The sequence below is a fragment of the Coptis chinensis genome, chromosome 5 (assembly GCF_015680905.1).
Source record: "Coptis chinensis isolate HL-2020 chromosome 5, ASM1568090v1, whole genome shotgun sequence".
Classification (NCBI taxonomy): Eukaryota; Viridiplantae; Streptophyta; class Magnoliopsida; order Ranunculales; family Ranunculaceae; genus Coptis; species Coptis chinensis.
Genome location: NC_141460.1, coordinates 87,024,698 through 87,043,663, shown reverse-complemented (window position 1 = coordinate 87,043,663; position 18,966 = coordinate 87,024,698).

Here is an 18,966-nt window from a genome sequence, read left to right as displayed (position 1 = left end):
TATGTGCAACTTGGGACAAAGTGAAAGGGCTAGCGGACTGGATCATTGTGACTAACACTTGGCGTGAGGCTAATTTTGGTGCAGACATTTGCTCAAAAGGAGCAGCTAACTTGGCAAAGGGAGAGAAGAAGTGGTGGGATGGTAGGCTGACATTCTTGCACATAATAGAGGATGTGAACACAATGTACTATAGATTTGTAAACTGAGCTTTGAGATAGTGATTTACTATAAATCCTATCCATTATTTGTACTTTGGAAAACTTTTTATTTAATACAATTACCCTTAGCAAAAAAAAAAACCCAGGGACATAATACACATCCGAAATATGATGTTGAGAACCATCTTTTAGTGCAATGCCAATTCTTCCTTATCCCATAACTAGAACTGATGTATTATTTCCAAACTTCACTTCTGACTGAATTTTTTTGTCCAAATCAGAAAACAACTATTTAATCCCACATGTGATTACTACACCCAGTATCTAAAAACTACTTGTTTTGATAAACTTCTGCAGCATTACAAGCTAACAACAAAGTTTTAGATTCTTCTGTTGTATTATTTTCAGTAGTAATATTAGCCCTTCATCCCTTTTTGTCATCTTAAAATCCACGCTCAGATTGATAATGACCAAACATTTTGCAATTATAACACTGAATATGAGCTTTGTTTCTTCCAGTATTATTATCCTTAAGCCAACACTCAGACTGATAATGACCAAATCCGTTGCATTTGTAACACTGAATTTGAGATTTATCAAAATTTTGGTTCTCACCTCTTCGTTGAGTACATACACCATTGGCTTGCCACATGCCTTTGTTGCTTGAATTTCTGCCTTGTTGACGATCATGAGACTGTGAATCACATTTCTTTAAGTTTATCTGACTCTGTAATGCTTCTTCAACTGCAACTTGTTTTTCAGCCTTCTCATTAATTCTTTGTTCATGTGCTTGTAGAGAACCTATTAATTCTTTTATAGACAGTGTTAACACACCTTTCGATTCTTCTATTGCGGTTACTACATAGTTAAAAAGATTGGAAAGACTATGTAAATTTTTTTCCACAATTTGGAGATCTTCTACCTTGTCTCTGTTAGTTAGCATCTGATTTGCAAATGCCAAAGTTCTAGAAAAATAGTCAAAAACTATTTCTAACTTTTCCATCTGAAGAAGCTCATATTGTCGTCGTAAAGTCTGCAAACGTACCTTTTTAACTTTGTCAGCACCTTTGTAATAATTGAACAGAGTGTCCCAAGCCTTCTTTGATGATTGAATATAAGAAATCTTTTGATAAACTGCAGAATCAATTGCTTGATGAATGCACAATAAAGCTTTATAGTCTTTTGCTCAAATTTCAGATAGCGCCTTCTTTTCTGTGTCGGTAAGTTTTGATTCATCTACAGGTATAGTGAAGCCTTTATCAACTACATCTCATACATCTTGATATTTAAACAAAATCTCTATCTAAAATCTCCAATCATCGAAATTCTTTCCATCGAACTTAGGAATCATATGATACGAAAAAGAATCATTAGTTGCCATCGATCAAACTAGATCTTTAAATAACACTCGCTCTGATACCATATGTGAGATCTAATTTTACTTAGATCCCAAATATACGAATCAACAGATTACTGAAATCAAAATAGATCAGACAAAGTGCAAGAAGATATGAATAGACAATCAACTTAATGAAAACATATATGAAACACACAGATCCTTTATTTAATTAACTATGAACCCAAGCCAACTTTTTTGCTCAACCTCCATGTACTGATCAACTCTTAGAACCCAACTTTTCCCCTCTTATTTTTTCCTACGTCCTATACCTCATATATATAGCCTTCACACCTTACTAATTCAACTCACACACTTCTATTACTAAGCTTACTCTAATTACCAAAACCAACATGGCTTCTAATTAATAAACTTGTTAGACTCAATTTAGAACTATAGTAGTAAATTTCCTAATCTCAATTTAGAACTCCAACACATTTGTATTCCATTTTAATTTTTCTTTTTGTTTAGAAAATAAAAAATGTATTGAAATATATGGCCTAAAGTCTGTGCGATAGAGGCTTACATACCTCCGAACCGAAATAAACCTCGAATGCCTCACACACTGAAGTGTACGCATCCTATGCTTATACACATTACTCAACGCTTCTAGGGCGTTTTAGGCAAGCCTCGCCTCAAAATGCACATGGAAAAACCTGAGAGAGGAACAACAACACTTAACAACATAAATGGATTGCTTCAGGGAGGACTTGGAGGGTGGGCAGTAGTGTTGAGAAATGACCACTGAGTTAGTTGCAATAGCAGAGACAAAGGGAAAGTCTTAGTACAACTCAACTGTACCAGTGGAATTACATAGATTGGAACAGGGAATGGCACTTGCAGACGGGATCATAAGGGTTACAGACTTATAGCTCCATCATATTACAAATGTTTTCTTATTCATGAAGGACGGAGGAAAGCAACCATGGAGAGCAAATCAGTTGATGGCAAGCATTGAGAGACCAAATGGTATCAAGCATATTTATAGGTAAGCAAATAGGCTAGCTGACTGCCTGACTCCTTAGCAAGTAACATACCTCATGTTAGATATATATAATGTTGAAAAATAGTAACTTTCAAGGAGTGACCCAATCTTTCTCGAGTGTGAGTCACCCACATCAGGAACTTTCAAAGAGTGACCCACTCTTTCTCGAGTGTGTCACCCAGTTAAAATTACACCAACTATAAAAGAGAAGTTATGGTTTTGACCTAAACTTATGAAAAAGAAAAGAGAAAGATTTTAGAGAGTATTCTTAGTGAGTGATTCATTCTTTGTAAGTGAAGAGAGAGCTCCTCTTTGTAATTCTCTATCTTGTTCACATAGTAAAGGGTTAATTAGTATTACCGCCTACTAGATGAGCCAATTAGGATTTCCCCCAACTAGATGGGGAAATTAGGGTCTCACCCCCCCCCCCCCTCCCCCAAGTACACAAAAAAAAAACACGGTCAGAGTGAATGGAACTGAGTATACTAATGGTCATTTCCAAGAGTTTTGTGTGCAATATTATATTGCTAGACACTGAGTAGTCAGGGGCACGCCTCAGCAGAATGGGATGGCAGAGAGGATGAATAGAATATTGTTTGAAAGAGCAAGATGTCTGTTGTCTAATGCTAGTATTTGCAAAGAGTATTTGGGCAAATGCAGTGTCCATGATGTGTTACTTGCATAATAGGTTACCAGTTCCGGCAATAGATTGCAAGACACCTTATGCGGTGTGGTCAGGGAAACCTGCTGATTATAGTATTTTGCGAGTGTTTGAATCTATAGCTTACTACCATGTGAGGGCAAACAAGCTTGATCCTAGCTAGAACTAATGAGACAATATTCTTGGGCTTCACAAATGGGGTAAAGGGATACAGATTGTGGTGTCTTGAAGACAATAAGTTCCTGGTCAGCAGAGATGTTACCTTTGACGAGACTTCGGTGCTAAACTTTAGCAAGCCGGAGAAAACTGGGCAAAGTGGTGATTCTATGGAAACTCAGGCTACTGAGCTTGAGTTGTCTGATGCAACAGACAATTCATTGGTTCATGATGATGTCCACGATCATGGAACCACACAACAACCAGAAGAAGGGCATGAGCATCCGCAACTTGAGTTGGCTAGCACTAGGCCAAAGAGACAAGTTAAGGAAGTCCGCAAGTATGGGCACGATAAACCGGTGAAACATTATGGTTAGGTGGATCTAGTAGCATATGCACTGAAGCTATTAGAGATATACATTACACCGATTGGTTGGTAGCTATGCAAGAAGAGATGGAATCTCTTGATAAGAATCACACATGGGACCTAGTTGGGTGACACTGGGTTCAAAGCAAGAGTGGTAGCAAAGGGTTTCTCACAAAAGAAAAGAGTTGATTATAATAATGTTTTTTCACCGGTGGCCAAGCATACTTCCATCCGTGTGTTATTCAGTTTGGTAGCTCACTTCGACTTGGAGTTGGAGCAACTTGATGTGAACACCGCTTTCTTGTATTGCGACTTAGAGGAAGAGATCTATATGAGACAATCGGAAAATTTTGTTGTTGCTGAGAAAGATGATCATGTGTGCAAGCTAAACAGGTCATTGTATGGTTTAAAACAATCACCAAGGCAATGGTACAAGCGCTTTGACACGTTCATGATGAAGCAAAAATATACCGAAGTAAGTATGATTGTTGTGTTTACTTTCGTAGGCTTCGTGGTGATGATTTTGTTTATCTATTGCTTCATATGGATGACCTGCTTATTGCTTCCAAAATCATGGTAGAGATAGAAAAGTTGAAATCTCAACTTAGCTCTGAGTTTGAGATGAAAGACTTTGGTGGAGCTAAGAAGATATTGAGCATGGAGATTGAAAGAGATAGGAAGAAGCGAAGGCTAGTTGTATCTCAAAAGAAATACTTTCAGAAAGATATTTCTAGATTTGGTATGGAGAATGCAAAGTCGGTGTCTACTTTTTAGGCTGGGCATTTTAGGCTTTCAACTAGGTTATCTCTTAGCTCGGTGGAGGAGCAAGAGCATATGGCTCGAGTTCTTTATGTTGCAGTGGGCAGTTTGATGTCTGTTATGATGTGCATATGCCCGAACATTTCACAAGCTGTCAATATTGTGAGTAGGTATATGACAAATCCTGGGAAGTAGTATTGGGACGCAGTGAAATGGGTATTGAGGTACTTGAAGGGTACCTTGGATGTGGGATTTGGTTATGGTGGAGATATCTCTCATGTCAGTGGTTATGTGGACTCAGATTATGCAGGTGATCTAGACATACGACGATTGACTATTGGTTATGTGTTTATGATGCATGGTGCACCGGTTAGTTGGAGGTCTATGTTACAGGCTACAATAGCTCTATCTACTACAGAGGTAGAGTTTATGACAGTGGTAGAGGCAGTGAAAGAGGTATTATGACTTCGAGGTCTTTTAGATGATATGGGTTTTGAGCAGGACAATGTTGCTTTGTATTTCAGAGTGTTATTCATTTGGCAAAGAACCAGGTTCACCATGCTTGGACGAAGCATATTGATGACCGTTATCACTTTGTACGGGATGTCGTTGAGGATGTTGATGTAGCACTTGAGAAAGTGGGCACCAAAGACAACCCTGCTGATATGTTGACTAAGGTTGTCACCGTAGTTAAGTTTTAACATTGTTTGGACTTACTCCAAATCCTACATATTTGATGAGTGCCCTTTGACGGCGAGTTCGCGATGCGGTTTGAAGACTAGTGGATTTTGTGTTCGGCTCGATTTTATGTGTTAAAACCTCACTGAGGTAGAGTGATAAGAGCCTAAAACTGTAGTTTTTAACCCCTTAATAATATTACATTTAGACCAATTATGTGTATAATAAATAAGAGTTAGTATTGTTTACGTGATTTTGTGTATTTCAGGTCTTGTAGTCAAATATGTGAAGAAATATGTCACTTTTGTAAGAGAAAAAAGAAAAAGTTGGTTGCTAAGAAGTTCTATGGTTAAAGCCCAAGTTTCAAGGAGAAAAAGCCTTTTTAAAGCCTAGTCAAAGCTCAAAGTCAACGCGGGTAGAAAAAGAGCAGAAAAGTCAATAGAACTTCCATAAGCCGTATCTTTGGACTCAGACCTTGGAATTGGTCCTATTATATGGCAAAATGACCGTCTCGGAAATAGTTTTCTAATGGTCTAAGCCTTGACCCATTCAGAGTCGCAAAAGTGGGTCAAAAGGGTATTGAAGTAATTTCACACAGAGAAACCCTTTTTGGACATATGTAATTAGGTTTTGGGCTTGATTTCATGGCCCAAAACATGGCTCTAAAGCCCATGCACGAAATTATAAACCTAACCCTCTCCTATATAAAAAGGTTTAAGGCTAAACAAAACTTGGCTACTCCCACTTTAGTTTAATATAGTTTAGGGTTTCTCTCTCTCTCCCTTTGTAGTTTAGTTTAGTGTTAGTTAATTAGTTTAGTTCGTAGCCTCCATAAAACCTCTATTAAAATACCTTCAAGTTATTATTATTATTAAATTCAATTGTTTCTCTTTCTATTATGTCTTCTTTTTATTCTTTTGTTCATGATAGTCCCATAAATCAAAGCTAAACTCCCATTAGAAGGAGTTTGAATGTAGCTTTGAGAGGACTTGATTTGTTAGTATAGATTTGTTATTTAGGGTTTTAAGTTTAGGTTTTTCTTGACTTAGAGATAAGAAGAGTTTAACCTAAACTAGAGAATAGTGAGTTTGCCATGAGAATGGGAACAAGCTTTCTCTCATGCTAATTAGTTTATGACTAGAGACAGTATAAAGTAATTAGGAATCATTAAAGGTATAATCTTTATATTTTTACCTTGCGTGAGAATATCTAGACTAGGGTTTTCTATACAAATCTATGTTAGCATTTTAGAAATTAAAAGTGGATTTCAATCTCTCTCTAGTTTTTTCCATATTTGATTTATCTATAAATAATTACATTAGTTAATATTAGTATAAGATCAATTGATAGTATTATCTCGTAGTATAAATTCACATCTATAATTAGTGCTCTCACTATTGTTTCCTTGTGTTTGATTAATTGGATTCTATTATGTCTTGGTAGTTTAGGAGTGGAACGATTCTGTACTCTATATATTGCATGAATATACATGTGAGAGTAGGAAATAAATAATTGATACCATAAAAATAAAGTTAGAGTAATCTAATTGAGTTTTTACGGGTTATCAAATGGCACCGTCTTAAACTCTTTCAGGACAAGAATTCAATTGCTTGAATCCAAGGGGCAATCCCCCATTCTCAACCCACCCACCCTTTTAATTTTTCATTCCTATTTCTTGTATTTTCATTACTGTTCACTGTTTTAAGCACAAGGGCGCACAGCCCTCCATTTTGCCTTTGTTTAGAGCGCGCCCTCTCTCTCTTGTGTCTGCGGATTCACAGTGAAGAACACTGCAGAAAAGGTATTTGTAAATTTCAAAAAATTCTGAAAATTTATAGGCATAATCTTTAAGGTGTTTTTGATTTAATGGAATAGTTTCAGATTTTTCCTAGTTGTTTCAATTAGCGAACTAATACCATCTTTACAGTGCTGCATTTCAGCTTTCAAATCGTAAGTTTCGGGAAAAACTGACGAGTAAGGTTACTTAGGCAGTTCCAAAATTCTAAGATTTTTACAGGAGTATCTATCATAAGTCAGAAGTTTGCAATAAAAATTTGAAATGTGTTTTATTTGTTTTGACCACCTAACTAGTAGATTGTTTCTAGTGTGTTTCTGCAGTTTTGCAACACTTAATTTCTGGAACAACAACCGATAAGGAGGGTTTGTAGAACTCCAATTGTTCTAAAGTTTTTACAGGAACACGCATGATCTGTCAGGATTCTTCAATAAATTTTAGCGATTTTTGGCTCTGTTTTGATTGCTTAACCATTCGATTGTTTGTGTTGTGTCCGAAAACTATTCATACATTTTGTAGGGCAGTAGAAGGACTTTCATAACTCTGATTGATCTGAAATTTTACAGGTGACTTACTGGACATCTTAGCAAACTACTGTAAAAATTTCAAATTTTTTGGAGCAAGCGCCCACGCCCTATTTCAAATTTCATACATTTTTTGGAACTGTATGTTTCAGCAGTTAAGTGTATACGATTGCATCATTTGCATGATTCGTGTTTAAGAGAGTATTGGGCATAAATCCATGAACACACTGAAACGACTAGGGGTTAGGGTATGTGATGTTGGACAAAATATAAACCACACAATTTGTGTGATTGCTACTGATTTTAACTGCAGCTTCTGTTCCAAACTATAGAGCCTAAAACAGTTCCCTGGCGTATTAACACCTACAATTTGTTTTCAAGGATGCTTTTGCTTAGAGATCTCTAACAGTAATGGCACAGAATGTGTTCAACTAGTTGAGGAGAGGCAGGTTTTAACTTTGTTTTGTTTACGATCGAATATGAACAATGCCATCATAAAATTCAAAATGGAGATTCTCCTGAATCCACTAATGTTGGGTTTGAAAGCTCAGCCAAGGGCCATCTATTGGTTATTAGTCAAAAATTACATTTAATTGGTTATACTCGAGATACATCCATGCCATGGTCTTTTAGAATTCTTGAAAGAAAATCTAACAGGTGAGACTAAATTTATTCATATTTGGGAGGTGAAACACAGCAGCTGTTTCATTGCCCAAACTTGCCTGTAGTTCTCAACTCAGCACTAATATTTTTTTGATTTGATGATAGTAAAGACTAGAGTGTGGTTTCGGGTTGTGAGTATTCATATTGGATGGACAAATAATTAAACATGAAACTATAGTACGATTGAACGGTTAAACTAGAACCCTATTAACAAAGAAATGATATTCATAATTCATATAAGATCAAGAAAGGCTCAGGATAGAAAATCAGATATGATTTTGTCCAATCCACGTGGAGCTAATTAAATTTGCTGCTATAATCTACACTTTCTTATATAGCATATATTTACTGTAAAATTCAGTGATTTTATTATCTAGTTGAGAGCAAATTTCATTTTGCAGTCTCCATTTGCTACATATTACAGATCACACAGACGTGCAAACTTTATAATGTCGGAGACATTTCTAAGAGTAACATTTTGTTGATGATGCATCGCATCTGTCTTAGTTTTCGTAAAAGTTGGAAGGATTAATTTTTCTGGGTAAAGGTATGGATAGGAGTCCAGATGGTGCAAGCTTTCGTGCATGAGCCTTTCTTCCGGATTTAGCCTTCTTGGGTGCAGCAGCAGCAGCAAGCGGCATGGGACCCTGCACACAAGAAAATGTCATTTTCGTTTCATGCCCTACAGGGGGTATGAATTAATTGTCGAATCTACTCGATTTGGAAGATTACTTACAAAACAAGTATAAAGTTGGCACTTAAACGGGCACAAAGCTCTGTCCAACCATTTTGACGCATTCGTACACTGTGCGAGACATTCTTTCTCGCATCTAGGGAGAGTAGCTTCATTTGGTTGAATTATAGTAGCAAAGAGAACAATGCCTAGAACAAACACAACACTAGCTCTAATATTTGCCATGTTAAAATGGAAGAGAGATTGAGAGCAAATGATTCAATTAATGTTCTAATGAAATCGTATTTCCAACAAGACGTATTTATATGTTCTTTGTTCGACTGTCTCTTCTATGGAAGCACAATTTGGTTGGTAACAAATGGTTAAAATTAGTTTGACTAAGGGTGTGCGTTATCTGTATACTTTTTGATTTTATCATGTTGAAAAGATAAAGCAAGTAAACAAACTTTTCCAACAGAATTACTTACCAACGAGAAGTGATTGTAGAACAGAATTGGTCCTGCTAAAATTGGTAGTTTAGTACTGTTTTTCTTCTTCTTTTGGGGTCACCCTCCAAATTTAGCCTTTTCCCGTATGTAGTCCATTTGGCAAACCAAGAACAGAGTACGTAGTCCAAAACCACAAACCTTCTGGTTAAACTTGCATTGAAAGTACTACTGAGTGATATGTTTCGACCACCACCTACGTGGCAAACGTCTATTAGTAGATGTGGGTCTCCACTTTATTCGTTTAATCGACAAGGCTAAAGCCCAATTTGCAATATCATAGATCAATGTACAAGCCCATTAACTCATGTGTCTAGAGCTGAACCTTAGCCACATAGTTTGCCACTTACGTACATTAATTTATGTCTAGATTCGTTTTATATCAAAGAGATAATCATTAATTAAAAGTCAGGTTCAATTGCAATTACTTGAGCTACAAGAAATCTCTACTTTACAGATATAAATACCAAACTATTTTTCATACATAATTACGTTCTTGAGACTTGATCCCATCGATAATTTGGGTACGTAGGCAACTGAAATATACAATCTCATCATTCACTCGATCACCATTGCTTTTTCATTATTTTTATACGTTCTTCATATTTTCGTCATCACTTAATGTTTTGATCATATTTGGTCGAAACATAATTGGCGTCGTCTGCGGTTCATATTCAACACCCTCAATCACGTTCTGCAAAAATTTTGATGAATACTAGAAGAGCTCAAGTTCCCGATACAATTACTGTCGATCAACCCAACCATAATGTTCAAGGTCAAACTGGCGACAAAAAAAAAAAAAAAAAAAAATCCGTCTTACTCCTTTTTAGCGCCGCGCGACATTACTACTTTTCCATGAAGATATGGTCTTCGCAATCTGATAATGATAATATAAGTCAAATGCCTCGAGAAACACTTATTCGAAAGTTCAAGCGTGTACGGATCGGAAATAGAACAATTACTACAATCGTCGTCTGAAATGAACCGTTCATTTAAAAAATGATGTGACATCTATCGCACCACAACATAACACACGGCAACGACATCGTAGCGTGTGAGATCATTTACGTGGTGAAGATGAGATTCCCATTGTTCCCTAAGTAAAAACCTCCTATGTTGAGCAAACGCCTAAGTGAAACTAGTGAAGGGCATCAACTTCCCACTTGTACTAACATTTTCCTTTTCATTGTTTATGCATAAACTTCTCCACCGATTCGAAACTTGCTTTCCAATTCCTCATGGCATGTTGCCTTGCCACGTCATATCACTTACCCTTGTATATCTTTCTCTACTTAGTTTGTTTTTTTTTTTTTTTTTTTTTTCAGTCTACTGTTTTGTATATGGAGCTTAGCCAGCACTTATATAATATTTCTTCGATCTAGTTTTACATTGCTAGTTGGACTTTTATCTTATCCAAATTCTTATCTAATCCGAACGAATTCTTATCTAATCCAAAGTTGGAATCCAGTTTTAGTCGCTAAAGTCTTCACCTTCAGATCCAATTCGTATTTAATTTCCTTTTCTTTCTATTATTACTAAACTGCCCCTACATTTAATTTTAGCTGTCTAATCGTAATATAAATCTTCTACTGGCATAAGTAGTCAAAATTAATTTTATTATTATTACGTAATTATTTCGGTATAGTTTTTGCCATCAATTTCTTTTGCAATTTTTTCTGTGCCACCCATTTCAATTCTCACTTTAGCCATATTTCATTTAACTACATTGCATCCTATATAAGTTAGTTTGACATTATTTCGTTCACAATAATTCACGAATTTTTTCCGACAGTCCATTTTCCTATTGTTTACATTCACACGACACTTTGTTATCCATTCCGCCCACTCTTTTCTTATTCCATTTTTTCCTTGATTTTTTCTTCTCTTCTTTGCTATATGAACTTTGTTCGCATGCCAAAGAGGGGGCGGTGTTTCGACCCCCACCTACGTGGCAAATGTCTATTAGTAGGGGTCTCCACTTTATTTATTTAATCGACAGGGCTAAAGCCCAATTTGCAATATCATAGATCAATGTATAGGCCCATTAACTCATGTGTCTAGGGCTGAACCCTAGTCACATGGCTTGCCACTTACGTACATTAATTTATGTCTAGATTCGTTTCATACCAAAGAGATAATCATCAATTAAGAGTTAGGTTCAATTGCAATTACTTGAGCTACAATAAATCTTTACTCTACAGATATAAATACCAAACTATTTTTCATACAGAACTACGTTCTTAAGACTTGATCCCATGGTACGTAGGCAACCGAAAGGTACAATCTCATCATTCACTCGATCACTATCGTTTTTTCACTACTTTTCTACGTTCTTTATCTTTTCGTCACCACTTAGTGTTTTGATCATATTTGGTCGAAACATGATACTACTTGGAGTCCTGGACAGAGGAATGGATTTCTGTTGCACATAATAATACGGCCGGAATTTATTGGTGCATTATTGTTATTGTTGTTTGTATTTTGTGAGATCTAGTTTTACTTAGATCCCAAATATACAAATCAATAGATTACCGAAATCAAAACAGATCAAACAAAGTGCAAGAAGATATGAATAGACAATCAACTTAATGAAAACACATATGAAACACACATGTTCTTTATTTAATTAACTATGAACCCAAGCCAACTTTTCTGCTCAACCTCCATGTATTGATCAACTCTTAGAACCCAACTTTTCCTCTCTTATTTTTTCCTACGTCTTGTACCTCATATATATAACCTTCACACCTTACTAATTCAATTCACAAACACTTCTATTACTAAGCCTACTCTAATTACCAAAACCAAGATGGTTTCTAATTAATAAACTTGCTAGACTCAATTTAGAACTATAGTAGTAAACTTCCTAATCTTAATTTAGAACTCCAACAACCTCCCTTAAATTGAGATTTCACAACAAGATCTCAATTTATAATTCCAGCAGCCTCCCTTAAATTAAGATCGCCCAGTGAGACCATTCCTAACATCTTCTGTAACTTGATAAATGAATTGGTCTTCAATGGCTTTGTAAAAATGTCAGCTACTTGATATCAATGTGTTTACTCCTTCCATGAAAAACTGGATTCTTTGTGAGCGCAATAGCAGACTTGTTGTCACACACTATCTTTGTAGGAATCTCTTGCTTTTGATTCAATTCTTCTAACATCCTTCTTAACCACATTGCTTGAGTAGCACAATAAGTTGCTGCAATATATTCTGCTTCTGCTGTAGACAAAGCAACTACCTGTTGCTTTTTAGAAGACCATGAAAAAACTCCCGACCCCAGATGGAAGGCATAACCTGAAGTGCTATTCCTTTTCTCTATATCGCCAGCCTAATCACTGTATGTATAACCAACAAGTTCACAACTGTGAGATGCTGAATAAAAAATACCATAGTCATGCGTACCTTGAATGTAGCGTAATATGCGTTTTGCTGCTTACAAATGAGACTGGCGTGGAGACTCCATGAATATGTTAATTGTCCCAACTCCATACACAATATTTAGTCTAGTAGAAGTGCAGCGCCCCAGTTTTTCAGACAATTGAATATTCAGGTAAAAGAGCTCAATCCGAATATTCAACAATGTAATAAATTAAGACGTGAGCGGGTTTGACTCACACAAGTCCAAACTATAACTAAAATATAAAACCCCCTCTGAACATCGTGTTCTAAAAAAAAAAAAAAAAAAAAAAAAATCGGCAGAGTCTCCTTTGTATTTCTAACCTTTCATAAATCTACAACCTGTCTTAATCTGAAAATCAAATAATACACTTCCATTTATTATATTAAAACCTCAACCATAAACCCAACTACTAAAGATATTGATTCGTGGCACCAGCTACTTAACCATCTCGACAAATGCCAGTTAAATCAAATAGCTGCAGCTCCCCGAAACAAATCTCATACCCCAGATCAGTCTTTCCCAATTGACGCTAATCCATGTCATAGTTTCTAACTAATGGATGCATCCTAATATGGATTCATTATTAAAGACAATAAAGAAATACTAAATTATTACAAAACAACTTAAATGAATAAATTTATAAACAAGAAAGAGCTAAAAGAACTGCCTTAGCCAATCCGAGTGCGCTTCACGTTAAATTATTCTTAATTTACCCGTACGCCTTTTCTTGTCTTATGGGAGCACCTGTGAAGATACTCCAACGCTCAGTGTTGGATACGTAGTCAATATATAATAATCCACTTGAAATGAAATTGAAACAAAAGATGAGGTTAACACATACCTTTAGCTGCTTAATACCACTTACCGTTTCCTTATTAAATCCTCGTAAGTGCATTGATTAACATACTCTTAAGAAAAACATTAGCATTCAATATAATTCATACTCACAAGATTTCTATCATGCTTAACACGTAGGCAAATGAATTGTACTAGAATTAACTAGAAATAAAATAACTTGAACAACCGATTTTCTTACTACAAGGGGTGGGGGTTTTCCTATGGAAGCGGCTGAGCCGGGTGGCTGCTTACGTACCCATTTAGGGATCAAGCCAATCGAAGTTCCCCTATTCGGGTAAGGATCTATGGGGATGGATTAAGCCATTTCCGATGAGGAATGCAGTATAGGTTCCTCACTCTCGTTCTAACCATGTAACGTCCCCTCACCGATTCTCAACCTTGAATCGGTATTCTACCTAGTATGTCACTTCACTTCTACTTATTCGAGATTTTTCCCGAATTCTCAAGTAAACGCACCATATATATATTATTATTCAACCTAGACAAAAGAAGTATTTAGCGCAAGAGAACCTATGATAATGGCATGTCATTAATATACCTATCTCACTACTATTCTAACAACCAATTAATTACGCGGGAAATAAAACAATAAGTTAATAAAATAGGCACGGATATATTAAAGCTCATTGCAGCTTGTGGTAGCCCGACGAAGGCCTGCAGTGACCTAACATGGCATGTAGCGGCCTGACAAATGGCTTGGTGGTAGACTCCTTGTGGCCTGACAACGGCCTATTGCGGCCTTTCTGAGCACAACTCTCAATTCAGATATCAAAAACAGTTCTTGCTTGGTTCCAACAGGTGGTCTAGCTATCCAATTATTAATTCAAGATACAAGGAATTGAAAACTAGAGGTGTAAACCCTATAGCCGCAGACCACCACATGTAACTCCTCGTATATATTCATGAGAAAGCAATTGTATATATATAGCATCTAAAGCTATCCTTCCTGAGCAAAGAAACTAACTCCCTTCCTTGAATACAAGCAGTCCGTCTTAATTATTAATCACTTTCTAATCATCAAATCAAATGGAATATTCAAATTTGAGTGCTTGCACTCACCAGAAGCTAGCCAAAACCTTACTCCTCACATTAATGCCTATCAGCATATCAAATCTCTATTAAACTCAAAATTGGTGTCAAGTTTACCTTTAAGCTTGAAATTCAAAAAAATCGAACATCCCCGAGACACCTCCTCTGTACGCCTGCATAAAACTTCATTTCCTTTTTCTGCTCCAGCTAAAGTGTAGAAAATCCCCCTTAAGCGTATTCCATCTCCACCTTGCTGCTCCCTTGAGATCTTGTCAACCCGAACCAATAGCGTAGCAGAAATTTCGACTGGAAAACACTCCACTCTCCACTGACTGGTTTTGTAGTTCACTTGGGTTTTCCGATGGGTTTTCAAATGGAGAAAATTAAATGGGGATTTAGTTTAGCCGCCCATGGTTGGTTTAGTTTAGATCTTCCTTTTCTTTTCCATATTTGGGAGAGAGAGAGTGAATGGGAGAGTGAGAAAAAATGAAAACGACCAAGAGTTTTTTTTCGTTTAGTCCTCATCCTTCCCCTTTTCTAGAAGCCATACGTGGCTTCCTTATCAAACAGACCCCTCCCCTCACAATTATAAAAAGAGGCCCAAAAAAAATAAAAAGCAACTCAAACTTGGTTTAATAGAACAAGCCCAAATAATATAACAGGCCTGATATATAACAACATTTAAGAAGTGGCCCAATAAATAAAAGGTGCAACAAGCCCAATATAATAGAAAAGGCCAATATAAAAAAAAATAACCATCAATGAAAAGCCCATAATCATCCAAGTTCGCGAATAATATACGTTACTACCCCACCAATGATAAACTTAACCCCGCCAATGACCTAGTAATTAACCGGTTCCATTTTAACGGTAACAACCAATAAATTTGCATTAACTTTGAAATTTACCGCGTCAAACACCCATACCAAAAATTGTAATTACTAGAATACTTAAATAAAACAGATACCAACACTCGTCAACCATATCAGTCTACACCAATTATTCTATATTAGCACTGAACTAACACGTGAAATGACCAGATTGTCCTTAGGTAAAATTCCAGGTCATTACAAGAAGTCAAGTAACGAAGACTTCCTAACCTTTTAAAATAAGTGGGGTTAATAAATTCTCCAGTACATCTTTGACTAGTTTTAACCTGTCCTCAACTGGTGTCATGATATACTTGCATGATTCCATCCGAAAACGTTCTAAAACATCATCTTGTGCATATTTCCTTTGTGAAACAAATATTCCATCATCTCTTTGAATCACTCCAAGTCCCAAAAAATAGGACACTAACCCCATATTAGTCATCTTAAACTACTTAATCATAGCCTCCCTAAATTCTTCAGTCATCTTCACATCACTGCCAGTAAAAATCAAATCATCCACATATAAACACACAATAAGGAAACCGCCATTCGAGTTAGCTTTGACATATATAGTGTGTTCATATGGACACTTTTGAAACCAATTGCCACAAAAATTCAAATCAATCCTCGTATACCACGCCCTTGGAGCTTGCTTTAGGCCATACAAGGCCTTATTCAACTTGTAAACTTGTGTTTCCTTCCCTTTATGTAAATACCTTGCAGGTTGTTCAACATATACCTCTTTTTCTAGAACACCATTTAAGAAAGCAGATTTGACATCCATCTGATAAATTTTCCAACTAAATTTTGTAGCCAAAGTGAGTATCATACGAACAGTGTCAAGTCTAGCAACAAGAGCAAAGACTTTAAAATAATCGATACCTGGCTTTTGCTTGTAACCTTTTGCTACCAGCCTGACTTTATAATGATCTACCTCCACATCGGGCTTGTACTTTGTCTTGAACACCCACTTGACACCAATTGCTTTCTTGTCATGTGGAAGAGTTGTGAACTCCCACGTGTTGTTCTTTTCAATAACATTCATTCCCTCATCTATAGTTTGTACCCATCTTTCATCCTGAGCTGCTTGTTAAAAAAGGACTGGATCACAATCTACAAAGAGTGCAAAATTTACAATTTCTTCATCGAACACATTTGTATCTTTAGACAAAATACAATCTTGTAGACGTGCAGGTAAAACAATCTGACGTTGAGGTTGTGAAGATGCCAATTTCCCTTGTGATGGTGCTATATCTTGTGGAGATGGATCGCTAGATGTGGAAGTGCTAATAGGTTGTACAAAAGGCTGAAGAGATGTCTCAACAGATGAATTTGGAGCAACAATCGGTATTACCACAGCTACTTCTTTTCTTGGACTCCAATCCCACACACCATGCTCATCAAATATAACATCACAACTTATAATCAACTTCCCTGTATCTGGATTATATAATTTGTAGCCTTTTGTAATATCACTGTAGCCAATAAAAATGCACTTCTCACCTTTATCATCAAGCTTTTTACGAAGCTCGTCAGGAATATGTGCAATGCAATGCACCCAAACACCCTAAGATGACAAACACTTGGTCTTCTACCACTCCATGCTTCTTCCGGAGTTATATTCCAAACACTCCTTGTAGGACACCTATTCAACAAATATATAGCACAAGCAACTGCCTCTCCCCAAAATACTTTAGACAAAGACTTATCTTTACGCATAGCACGAACCATATCCATAACAGTACTTCTGTTCTTCCTCTCAACTACCTTGTTTTGTTGAGGAGTGTATCTAGCAGTCATCTGATGCTGAATACCACACTCTACAAAATACTTAGAAGCAACTGTATACTCTGTACCCCTGTTTGTTTGCAACACTTTAAGCTGATAACCAATTTGATTCTCAACATAAGCTTTGAATTTTTTAAAGGTAACAAAAGCTTCTGATTTTTGTTTCAACAAATAAACCCATGCCTTTCTACTATAGTCATCAATGAAAGTAATAAAATATCGATTACCTCCATGTGAAGGAACTTCAAAAGGCCCACACAAATCCGAATGAACCAACTCCAGTGGTTGTCTAGCTCTCCAAGATTTTCCAACTGGAAAAGGATCTCGATGTTGCTTCCCAATGATACAACTTTCACATCTATTATCAGGAACATCAATACCCAGCAACCCTGAAACCATCTCTTTCTTTGCAAGCAATTCCAAACTTCTAAAGTTTATATGCCCCAACCGCATATGCCACAACCATGATTCACTATTCACGATAGAATTAAAGCAAGATACTTTTCCATACTGGATATTTAACGGAAATAAACAATTTTTAGTCATATGTACCTTAGCCAATAATCCTTTCATGCTATCAATTATAGTGCAAAATCCATTAGAAATCCGCATATCATACCCCTTTTCAGATAACTGACCCATACTCAACAAATTTTGATGCAAACCAGGGACATTAGAAATCTGCATAAAAAGCATACGTGCAACTTGGGACAAAGTGAAAGGGCTAGCGGACTGGATCATTGTGACTAACACTTGGCGTGAGGCTAATTTTGGTGCAGACATTTGCTCAAAAGGAGCAGCTAACCTGGCAAAGGGAGAGAAGAAGTGGTGGGATAGTAGGCTGACATTCTTGCACATAATAGAGGATGTGAACACAACGTACTATAGATTTGTAAACTGAGCTTTGAGATAGTGATTCACTATCAATCCTATCCATTCTTTGTACTTTGGAAAACATTTTATTTAATACAATTACCCTTAGCAAAAAAAAAAAACCAGGGTTATAATACACATCCGAAATATGATGTTGAGAACCATCTTTTAGTGCAATGCCAATTCTTCCTTTTCCCATAACTAGAACTGATGTATTATTTCCAAACTTCACTTCTGACCGAACTGTTTCGTCCAAATCAGAAAACAACTATTTAGTCCCACACATGTTATTACCACACCCAGTATCTAAAAACTACTTGTTTTGATAAACTTCTGCAGCATTGCAAGCTAACAACAAAGTTTGAGATTCTTCTGTTGTATTATTTTCAGTAGTAATATTAGCCCTTCATCCCTTTTTGTCATCTTAAAATCCACGCTCAAATTGATAATGACCAAACATTTTGCAATTATAACACTGAATATGAGCTTTGTTTCTTCCAGTATTATTATCCTTAAGCCAACACTCAGACTGATAATGACCAAATCCGTTGCATTTGTAGCACTGAATTTGAGATTTATCAAAATTTTGGTTCTCACCTCTTCGTTGAGTACATACACCATTGGCTTGCCACATGCCTTTGTTGCTTGAATTTCTGCCTTGTTGACGATCATGAGACTGTGAATCACATTTCTTGAAGTTTATCTGACTCTGTAATGCTTCTTCAACTACAACTTGTTTTTCAGCCTTCTCATTAATTCTTTGTTCATGTGCTTGTAGAGAACCTATCAGTTCTTTTATAGACAGTGTTAACACACCTT